Source organism: Saimiri boliviensis, chromosome 11 (assembly GCF_048565385.1).
Source record: "Saimiri boliviensis isolate mSaiBol1 chromosome 11, mSaiBol1.pri, whole genome shotgun sequence".
Lineage (NCBI taxonomy): Eukaryota > Metazoa > Chordata > Mammalia > Primates > Cebidae > Saimiri > Saimiri boliviensis.
In genome coordinates this window covers 101,747,669-101,759,375 of record NC_133459.1, presented here as the reverse complement: position 1 = coordinate 101,759,375, position 11,707 = coordinate 101,747,669, and positions in this window count along the sequence as shown.

The window sequence follows — 11,707 nt, the reverse complement described above, 5'->3', positions numbered from 1 at the left end:
CTCAAAAGAGGATCTCCCTTTTCTCCCCATTCCTATTTGGCCTAATTTTTTAATGTATAGCTAGATCCAGGCTACTTTCCATTTATGACACATAATATCGTGTTAATCTTGTTGCTCTCTCTCTCCCTCAAGCTCTTGACCATTTAGCAGTATTAAAACACAAAAGGTCAAATTGCCTCTGACTTGAGGTGAGCAGCATAAAGAAATAAAGGGAGACGGACTAAAACACATCATTGAGATGACTTAGAAAGGCAGAGAAAAGCAGATGAAACTAAGCCCCATCTGGCCAAGTTTCCCTTAAATTAGAGGTAACTTGTATCTCATTACCGTTAGCTACTTTCAAGCTGAATTGGGACTGAATTTGTGTTTCTGCCTCAGTAACAATGCAGTGTTGTACAGCACTTAGGAGCAAGGGCTCTGGGAGTGGAATGTGTGGGTTCATGTACTGGCTCTACCATTTACCAGCTGTGTGATCTTGGGCAAGTTACTTAACTTCTCTGTGCTCCTATTTTCTTTCTGTACAATGGGAATTGTATTTGTACACAACCCATAGGTCTGTTATGAGGATTAAACAAATTAATATAAAAAGGGTGTATAACACTGTGCCTGACCTAAAGTAAGTGCTCAATAATTTTTAGCTATGATTAACTATTTTTGAGTATCTACTCTTCACGTACTCATTAACGCTGTAGATCCAAGGAGCAATGAAGCAGGAATTGATTTCTCATCCCAAGCCTATACCAAACCTTGCCTTTCAGTAGGCACTTAATATCTCATTTAATTTTTACAGTAACTCAATGAGATACATTCTGTTACCCATGTTTTATAGCAGAGTGAAGCTCAGAAATGTTAGGTAAAAAGAGAAAAAGAAATCAAAGAATATTACTGTTCAAAGTAGGGCAAAATAACTGATGATTTAGGTTTTGTCAGCAATTTCTCTCATCCAAGATCAAAGCGCCAATCAGTAGGAGGTGATGGTTGATTACCCATCTAAGGATGGGAAAAAGCTGGCTGAAGCTGGTTCCTGAAACACACTTCCAGGCATCTGAGGAGAGCAAAAATCATCCAGTGATCAATGAACAGGCCCTGGAGACAGAAACTCCTTGTCTCAGGGATTTAGAAGGGTGCGAAGACCACCTGGTGGCCATCAAACAGGCCATTCAGAGGCACGGCTCCTCATCTGGGGAAATTAGAAGTAATTAGACTTTTATGTTATCTAAAGCAAACATCTGGTTCCAGATTTCTTTTCCCCACAAAATTTATATGTAGCTCAAATTTTTATACCTCTCCAGAATGCCATGCCAAAACTCACTGTGCGACCCAAGGCACCAAAATGCCTACAAATGTAATCATTTATCATGACTTTCATGGCTAGTATGGTTCAAATTACCCTCAAGCTCCCGCCTTAAGGTCCGTAAGTTCTCCCAAGGAAAAATCCACCTCAAAAATCCAAGCTCAGACCTCTCCCTGAGGTGCCCTGCTGCACTCTTCTGCAGTGTTCTTTCTAATAAACCTCGCTTTGCAAACATCTCCTGTTGTCAGTAAATTCTTTTTACCAACCCGCAAGTCCACCACTTCACGATGCCAGGGTTCCGGCACCTCCGCATCTGGCAGTATCTTCTCAATTTAGCCTTTAGGCCTCTCAAGGATTCTGGTGAGAAGGAAATTATAATGTCCCCAATTCATGGCTGGGAACCTGAGCTAAGTCAAGTGGCCAGTGAGTGACAGAGCAGTGCCTGGAACTCAGGTCCTTTGATGACTGTGATCGTTGACCACAGGCAGCCTCACCCAGCTCGCGGCTGCAATGGCACTGATAATTCAGGCCCCTGCGCGAGCCTTGGTTATGTGTCAAGGAAGAAAACTCCCATATTCCAGTGTCATGCCCAGTCAAGAAAGCGCCACACTTGGACTCCCACACACATGCCCACCCTGCCAGAGCAGTTGGGTCAGGAGGTGGCAGTCAAATTACCTCTTCTCAGTCCGCTTCCCCTCTGGTAAGTTTCTCCCTTGGTGCTTCTTGGTGGCCTTTCCCACCAGTGGTCCTCAACAGAGACCATGTCATCAGAGAGATTCCCATAATCTTGAGATGGAAAGAGAGAGGGAATAGGTATTGATCCCTCTCTTCCTAGTTGATGGAATTTTGTTGAATCTGATTTCAATTCCAAGAATTTCTCATGAGTCACAAACAATCTGAACCTGCTGTGGAAATTCAAATAACTTTTACTTACTGCCTATAAGTCACTTTAAATCATGTATAGAAATTGCTAGTCTGGGTGCGGTGGCTCACACTTGTAATCCCAACACTTTCAGAGGCCAAAGTAGGAGGATTGTTTGAGACCAGGAGTTTGAGACCAGCCTGGGCAACATAGTAAGACCCAGTCTCTACAAAAAGTAAAAAATTAGCTGGGCATGGTAGCATATACCTGAGGTCCCAGCTACTCAGGAGGTTGAGGCTGGAGGATCGTTTGAGCCCAGGAAGTTGAGGCTGCAGTGAGCCATGATTGTGCCACTGCACTCTAGCCTGGGTGAGAGAACAAGACTCTCTGTCCAAAAAGTCTCCAAAAAATAATAATAAATAAAAAGAAAAAGAAAAAGAAATTGCTCAGTTGGATGAGTTTTAAAGGGAAATCTAAATTTTCTTGGCTTAAGTCTGGGTTTTATCCAGTGACAGCTTCATTGTTTTGTTACCTCTGCTCCTCCATCATCCACTAGATCATAGCTAATTTTTTTTTTTTTTTTGAGACAGAGTCTCACTCTGTTGCCCACCCTGGAGTCCAGTGGCGTGCTCTCAGCTCACTGCATCCCAGGGTCCAAGTGATTCTTGTACCTCAGACTCCTGAGTAGCTGGGTTTACAGGTGTGCACCACCGCATCTGGCTAATTTTTTATATTTTTAGTAGACATGGAGCTTGCCATGTTGGCTAGGCTGGTCTTGAACTTCTGGCCTCAAGTGATCTGCCTACCTCAGCCTCCCAAAGTGCTGGGATTACAGGCGTGCCCACCTCACCCGGCCGACCATGGCTGAATTAATCAATGTTTGCTTGATGGAGAAAGTGTGACTGGATGGGTGGAGGGACAGATGATGGATGGACTAATGGCAAGATGGACACACAGATATGTGAATCTGCGGCCAGACAGATGGATGAGACCATGGTAATGACAGTGTTGCGCTGTGATACAGTTGTTAGCTACTTACTCATGACGATTTTGTTGAACTAAATATTTGCTGGACCAGAAATCCCAATTATTGACTGACTTTGAAAGTAGAAATGTCACTAAGATCTTTCTTTACGTATGCTTTGGCCAATTGCTTTCCCTCGCTGCCATTTAGTTGTCTTTGTTTGTCAGTGGTGACGTGAGCTTCAGATGGATATCATCACTTTGAAGGATCCTGGCCAAACCTTCAGCTACAAGGACTGCCCAGACTAAGCCATGCCAAGGATTTGACTCCCTTCCAGCTCCCAGCATGCCTCAGTACCCACTAAGAGGTGCGGCTGTGCCTCTGCTCCCAACACAGAACTCCCAGACCAAAGACAATTTCTGCCTCTCCAGACCACCCTCTCTCTCATGACAGGTGCTTTTAAAAGAGACCTTTGAAGAGTGGACAAACTAAATGAAGTGTCCTCGGGTAGGGCTGCAGGTAATGCCTCAGGTTGTCTATTAATAGAATTTGGTAGCAAACCTATTCCTTGGGCCTGCCAATCAAGTCTCTGTCCATTTTGCTCTCCATCCTGAATGCAATATCCCTAAGTCATGTGGGCCCAGGCCAGCTGCCCCTCTCTCTATCTGCTCCTGCCACCACTCCCTCCGGCTCCCACCTGCCTCCATCTGGCTTCTTGTTACTCAGGCCTATCTGTTGGTCTCATCCAGCTCTGTGTGCTCTCACCCCAGCCTAGGGTACAGTTAATTATAACTGACAGAGTGTTCTGCATAGTGACAAGTTGAACTCTTCCAAGTAGTCATTCCACCTATAGAATCACCTACTCCACAGAATATGCTAATTCTATTTCCACCCCCCTGGGGCAACACAGAATAAGACTATTCCATCTTCTGCAGGAAGATCCTTTAGTGTTGAAGACAACTTTGAAGATGACTAATGCATCCCCTGAGACTTCTCTCCAGGCTGATAGCTCCAGTTCCAGCAGTATTTCCTCGGGCCACTTGCTTTCCAGGCCTTCACCATTCCGGACATTTTCTGTTTTTTTTTTTTTTTTTAACTCTTAAAAAGGCTTTCAGAAGACTGAGGACTGTCCCAGATTGGAAGCAACTAGGGAGACAGGGCAACTAAATGCTACAGAGAAGCCTAGGTTGGATTTTCTGTATCAGGAAAGGGAGATTAGTGGGACAATTAACTTAACTTGAATACAATCTGTAAAAAAAAAAAAAATAACTTGAATAGGATACTGTTAACAGTATCAATGTCGATTTCCTGATTTTGGTAATAATATATGGTTATGAGAGATGTTAACATTCAGGAATGCTCAGTGAAGGGCATACAGGAACTCTTTTTGCAGTTTTTTTGGGAAATTATTATTTCAAAATGAAAAGTTTTTTTTAAATTAAAAAATAATCTTTCCGATGTATTGGATTTACATGGTGTCAGTTTTGCTAAGCTGGAACGACTCTTCCCAGAATTCCTTTCTCTGTATAGTGTGGAGTTGGTGTGGGCGTCAAGAGACCTGTGTGTGAAATGCTGAAGGCAGAAGTGAAGGAACGCCTGGGCAGGGCACCAAGTGCTGCTGCAGCCTGTGAAGTCTGTCGTAGGCCAGTGGCTATGCCCACAGCTCCAGCCTGATCTAGTTCTGCTTCTCGGAGTCCTTGGCCTGGTACACACTTAGCTCCTTCTGTGAGGAAGGGCACCAGTTAGAAGGAACAGTTTGGAATCTCGAGGCTGCTCATTCTGTATTTGATAGATGCTGAACATTTGCCCCAGTAAACATTTCAATTACCTATGTTGAAATCATTTTAATCTATTGGGAAGAAACTTGATTGATGAATTAGTTGATATTGGTACAGTATCAATGTGGTCTCAAATTCAGTTCCCTTTTTGAGAGATCAAGTCACAGTGCTATAGCCTATTAAGCTAGTGTCAACTATCAATCTCCAGAAATTGTCCCATATGAGTTACTTTCATCCAAGTCCTTCTGTTCATTCTTGAAAGTAGTTTTCTGAACCTGAAGTTTTAATTTTTCAGTTTTTTTCCCATAAAATTTCATCTTGGGGCTTTGGGTTCATCATTCTAGCTATGCTGACTAATTTGAATGTGGCATCTGTCATTTATATCATTAGTCATCCTTGCCAGCTTTGCATTACTCATATATTTGATAAAAACATATTCAAAGTATTAGCCAAGTAACTATAAAGGACAGAGACATGGAATCTTCCTGTGCACCAGTATCATTCAGTCAATCCAATCGGGTGTCAAACTAGCCGAAAACCTTCAACTTGTACCGTCGTCGAACCCACATTTTTCTAGCTTATCCACAAAAATGTTATGTCATTTCAGCATTTTGTTGGTTCATCAGAGCAGATAAGACATCTGTTTAAAAATCTGTAACTAGCATAACTTGCCTTACCAGCTTGGGATTCCAATAAGATTCTCATTTCTTATTTTCTAGATTAATCTCTTGAATACTCACATGCCCAAATCAATTTGTTACCAGGCTGCTGGAACAAAGTACCATGAATCAGTGGCTGAAAACAACAGAAATGTCACGTCTTGCAGTTCAGGGGACAGAAGTCTGAAGTCTAGGTGTTGGCCGGGTTGTTTCTTCCGGGGGACAACCCTTGGCATTCCTTGGCTTGCAGGTGCGTCACTCCAGTCCCTGCCTCCAGGGTCACCTGCTCTTCCTTCCCATGTGAATCTCTGTGTGTTCTCCCCTCTTCTTACATGGATACCAGTCACATTCGATTTAGGGCCCACCCAAATTCAAGAGAACCTCATCTTAACTAATTACGTCTACAAAGACCCTACTTCCAAATAAGGTCACATTCTCAGGTTCCAGGTAGATATGGATTTGGGGTGGTGGGTTGCCATTCAGCCCAGTACACCAAGTAAGTGTCAACCTAAAAGGAAGAAGCTTAGGCAAAATTAATGTAAGGAGTTTATTTGGGCCAAGCTTGAGAATTGCAACCAGGCAGCATAGATTCAAGTTGCCCTGAACACACACTTTGATCAGTAGCAGTTACAAGTGGATTTATTTTGAGACAGAGTCTCACTCTGTCGCCCAGGCTGGAGTGCAGTGGTGCAATCTTGACTGACTGCAACCTATACCTCTCAGGTTCAAGTGATTCTCCTGCCTCAGCCTCGTGAGTAACTGGAATTACAGGCACCTGCCACTATGCCCAGCCAATTTTTTTTATTTTTTATTTTTAGTAGAGACAGGGTTTCACCATGTTGGCCAGGCTGGTCTCAAACTCCTGGCCTCTTGATTTACCTGCCTTAGCCTCCCAAAAGTGCTGGGATTACTGAAGTGAGCCACCACGCCCAGCCACAAGTGAATTTTTAAAGGCAGAAAGTGGGGACAGGGAGTGGGCTGATATAAAGTTGTTTGTCAGGAATTTTCATTGGTTTACAAAAGTAACATTGGGCCAGGCATGGTGGCTTACGTCTGTAACTCCAGCACTTTGGGAGGCTTGAGGCGGGCAGATCACCTGAGGTTGGGAGACCAGCCTAGCCAACATGGTGAAACCTAGTCTCTACTAAAAATACAAAAACCAGCTGTATGTGGTAGTGGGCACCTGTAATCCCAGCTACTCGGGAGGCTGAGGCAGGAGAATTGCTTGAACACGAGAGGCAGAGGTTGCAGTCAATCGAGATTGTGCCATTGCCCTCCAGCCTGGGCAACAAAAGCAAAACTCTGTCTCAAAACAAACAAACAAACAAACAAACAAAACCACACAAAGTAACACTGCATAGTGATTTGCTATATGTTGTTAAGCAATATAGTGTCCAAGTGCACATTATTGGGTTAATTTATAGCTACTTGTGGCAATAAAAAAAAAAAAGCAGTTTCAAGAGTTGATGAATACATAGCTCAGAGGGGAAGTAGAATGTGATTGCTTTCTCATTTTAATGTCTTCCTGGGACTGATGATTTAAAAGGACTCACATTCCTCAACTGTAAGTTCTTTTCTTTATGAGCAAAATCCTCTCTCTCCCTGCTGCCTGTCCATTGCTGTAGATTACGCAGTGTTTGGCCAAGGGAACCCAGGCTCTCTCTGATGTTGCCATCTCTGTCACTGTTGAAGCCAGAACCCCTCCACTCCCACCCCGGCTCCTGATGCACCACTGCTAATGTCACAGAGAGTGAACCCCAAAATGAAGGCTCAGCTTGGGAGACCACGTGGGTTCTTGGCTTTGCACAAGAAGGAATTCAAGAGCGAGCAAGCAAAGTGAAAGCAAGTTTATTAAGAAAAGTAAAGGAATAAAAGGGGGATACCCGTAGGCAGAGCAGCCCTAGTGAGCTGCTGGTTGGGTATACTTACGGTTATTTCTTGATTACATGCTAAATATGGGTGGATTATTTGTGAGTTTTCTAGGAAAGGGGTGGAGACTTCCCGGAACTGAAGGTTCCTTCTCTTTTTAGACCGTATAATAGGGTAACTTCCAGAGGTTGCCATGGTATTTATAAACTGTCGTGGTGCTGATGGGAGTGTCTTGTGGCATGGTAATGTATTATAATTAGTGTATAACGAGCAGTGAGGACCACCAGAGGTCACTTTTGTTGCCATCTTGGTTTGGTGGGTTTTGGTTGGCTTCTTTATCACATACTGTTTTATCAGGCGGGTCTCTGTGACCTATATCTCGTAAACCAGCCCTGCCAAAGTCCTATCACATGAATAGTTCAGTTATTGACACACTGGGGGAGCATTGAGTCTTCCCCCAGTGTCACACTTAAACAAAAATGCACCACATGTGGCCTGCTACACACAGACACCCCTCTGCTGGAGCAGCTGGGCTGCGGGGTGTGTCTGTCTCAGCCATGCACCATGACCGAGGACAATCAAGACATCGTTTCATACCTCCTCTTCCACTTGAATGGGCACTGATGGGGTGGGGTTGGTTCTTGGTCATTTCAAGTGGAACCCATCCATGGTTTCAGGTGCGACCATGTCAGCCCATCAGAGATCTGGTTACATTTTGCCTCAAATGAGAAGGGAGAAGTTCGGATCCATCTTCTCCCAGAAGATGTGCTCCTGTATAAATTTGCCCAAATGCTTCAGCAACGAGCTCTTCACACCAAGAAATATGGAGAACAGCCTTCGTCAAGCCATGCAGTAGAGAAAAAATGCCCGGTTATATCCTCTTCTCAGGATGATGGGTGCCTGACTGCCCACATCTGTGTAACTGAAGGAGACCATTCACATGATTCTTCTAGGAACAAACACTCTCTCTAAGAAGACTGGCTGCCTCCTCTAGCAGGAGGAGCAAGCTGGCAACTTTTAAGTGGCAGTTCATGGAGGCAGAAAGATGTAAAATTCCACTTTCTAGGCACTCCATTACAAATCTAGTCCACATTTGTAGCATGAATTAATGTTGTTTGGAAGTCAGAGGTCATTGAATGTACCCCATTTGCACATTCTTCCTTTTTGAAAACTGACAAACATTTCACACTTCCCTGCTGTTGGCTCCTTTCCCAAATTTCTCAGAAATCACGGACAGTAGTTCTGCAATCACATCCTCGAGTTCCGTTGCGATTTCTAAAACCAAAACTTGAATGTGCCCAGATGCTCCCACCACCTCCTCACTGCTGCACTCCATGTTCTTCTTCTGGAATTTGCCTTTACACTTTCTGGTTGGAGAATTACTCTTCTTGAGGGAGAAAAACATTCTGCATTGAAAAATTCACCTCCTCCATTAAGTGTGGGGCCTGGATCTTCCCAGTTGTTTGTCTTGCTTTGAATAACTTTCTAAAACAGGGTTTCTGGTTTCTGTCATTTGTTTAAGCATTGGCTCATTATACATGTGAGTATTCCTGACCCCAGTCTTGTGGACTGGTGCTGCTTTGGACATTTGTTTTTGGTCCTCTGCCCCTTCCTACTGCTGTACCTGCTCTTTGAAATTCTGCACTCACCGTCTACTTGAGGTGGTTTCTTTAGGTGACTTCTCTGGTCCCAGTCCATCCTCCTTCTCAATGAAGTTATTAATTATTCCTTGTTCTATATTTGTGGAACCCCTACTATGTGTTGGGTACAGTACTAGGAACTACTGATGTACCAGGGAACAAAAGCAGATATGGTGATTGCTCTTACAAACTCAAAGAAACAGACACTATTCAAATAATTACATAAATAAATATAAAATTACAGCTCAACAACTGTGAAGAGGCACATAGCTAAGAGTTTATAAGGAGCTTTTTTTCTTTCTTAAATCTAGTTAAAGATGCAAGAAAGGGATCACTGAGATCTAAAAGATGAGTAGTAAGGATTAACCAAGGTCGAAAAGGAAGGAAACAATTCAATTTAGAAATGAGCAAAAGATCTGAACAGACACTTCACCAAAGTAGATACATAGATGGCAAGTAAGCATGTGAGCAGGTGCTCAACATAACAGTCACTAGGAAATTAGAGATCAAGGGATTTTTAGGGTGGTGAAACAGTAAGGGTGGGTATCTATCATTATACATTTGTGTAAACCCATTGAATGTGCAATGCAAAGAATGAACCATAATGTAAGCTATGGCCTTTGGGTGATAGTGACGCATCTATGTCAGTTCATCAGTTGTAGCAAATGTCCCACACTGTTTCATGATATCGTGGGTGGAGGAGGCTGTGTGCATCTGGGGTTGGGGTTGGGGGTGGGGTGGGACAGGGTATATGGAAACTCTGTGCTTTCCACTCAGTTTTGCTATGAATCTGAAACTACTGTAAAAAAAAAATAGTCTATTGATTTTTAAAAAGGGTTATAGGGGGCAGATAGGGAGAAGAGAAGGAGCCTTCCAGGAAGAGACTTGCATATCCAGAGGCCCTGTGGCCCTGGAAAATTTGGTGATTGTGTGGGACTACAGAAGACCATTATGGATGGAGTAAAGAGGGTAAGACGGAGCTTGATGGGGCTGGAGAGACAGGTGATGCCCAGACTCGGCAGGGTCTTGGAGGCTGTTAAAACTGTTTTTCTTTATCCTGGAGGTGCTAGGGAGCCGGTGAGTGGTTCTAAGGGTGGGGAGGTAGGATAGAAATGATGGGACTGGAATCAGATTTATATTTCAAAATAATCACTGTGGGTATAGTGTGGAGGGTGGAGAATGCCAACTCTGAAAGGGGCCAGAGTTGATATGGGGAGGCCAGTTGGGAACCTGATACAATAGCCCAGGTGAAAAATAAAAGTAGTCTGAAGAAGAGTGGGTGGAAATTTGGATTTAAATTGGACAGAACTTAGAGGGGGGTGAAAAGGGAAACGAAGAAGAAGGTGGGGCCCAGAGTGTTTCCTTGGTTCATTTGTGATTACATAATGAGCATTTTATTTCTTGGAAATTTCTGTCCCTGTTTAGCCATACTCTCCTTTAATGTTTTTGACTCATGCAGATTTCCCAACTTGTTGAAATCTGCTTTCCTCGAGTGAAATGAACAGGTCCCTTCTGTACCCTGAAGAGCTCCACAAAGCCACTACTTTCTCCCAGGCTCTAGTCACTTCTACATCATAAACCAATATTGACACGTTTTTAACATTAGATCCAACAAAGGAGTTCCTCTTATTTCTTCTACTTTTGGAGAGTTGAGTTCACAAAGCAAATTAAACATTCTTATGTTATTTCTTTAAAAAATATTACACTTTATTTATTTATTTATTTATTTATTTATTTATTTATTTATTTTTGAGGTGGAGTCTCACTCTGTCACCAGGCTGGTGCAGTAGCACAATCTCAGCTCACTGCAACCTGCGCCTCCTGGGTTCCAGCAATTCTCCTGACTCAGCCTTCCAAGTAGCTGGGATTACAGGCATGTGCCACCAAGCCCAGCTAATTTTTGTCGTTTTAGTAGAGATGGGGTTTCACTATGTTGTCCAGGACGGTTTTGATCTCTTGATCTCGTGATCTGTCCACCTCGGCCTCCCAAAGTGCTGGGATTACAGGCGTGAGCCCCCATGCCCAGCCTACACTTTATTTTTTAGGGCCATTTTAGGTTCACGACAAATTGGTAAATATAGATATACTCCTTTTTACTTAACATTAGGGCATACACGATATTTTCATTTCATCAAAAGCTTCTCATAAACATGTTTTTTTACTGTCAACATAATATTTGCTTACATGGATCTAATATGGTTAATTTAGCTTACTGCCACTGGACATTAAGGTTATTTCAAGTTCTTTGAGATGTAAGTAAAGTGGTGATGAACATTTTGGTGCATAACTCACCATCCCCCATGCATTTAACATTTTTAAAGGACAGATTGTTAGAATTGTTGGCTGAACAAATATTAACATTTTAAGGCCTATTTTACCAAACTGCTAACTGGCTTTCCAGAAATTTTATGAGTTTTTAAATTTATTTTTATTTTTTTTTAGACAGAGTCTCACTCTGCTGCCAGGCTGGAGTGCAGTGGTACGATCTCAGCTCACCACAACCTTTTCCCTTCCAGGTTCTCCTGTCTCAGCCTCCCAAGCAGCTGGGATTACAGGTGCACCACCACCATGCCCAGTTAATTTCTTTGCATTTTACTGGAGATGGGATTTTACCATGTTGACCAGGCTGGTCTCAAACTCC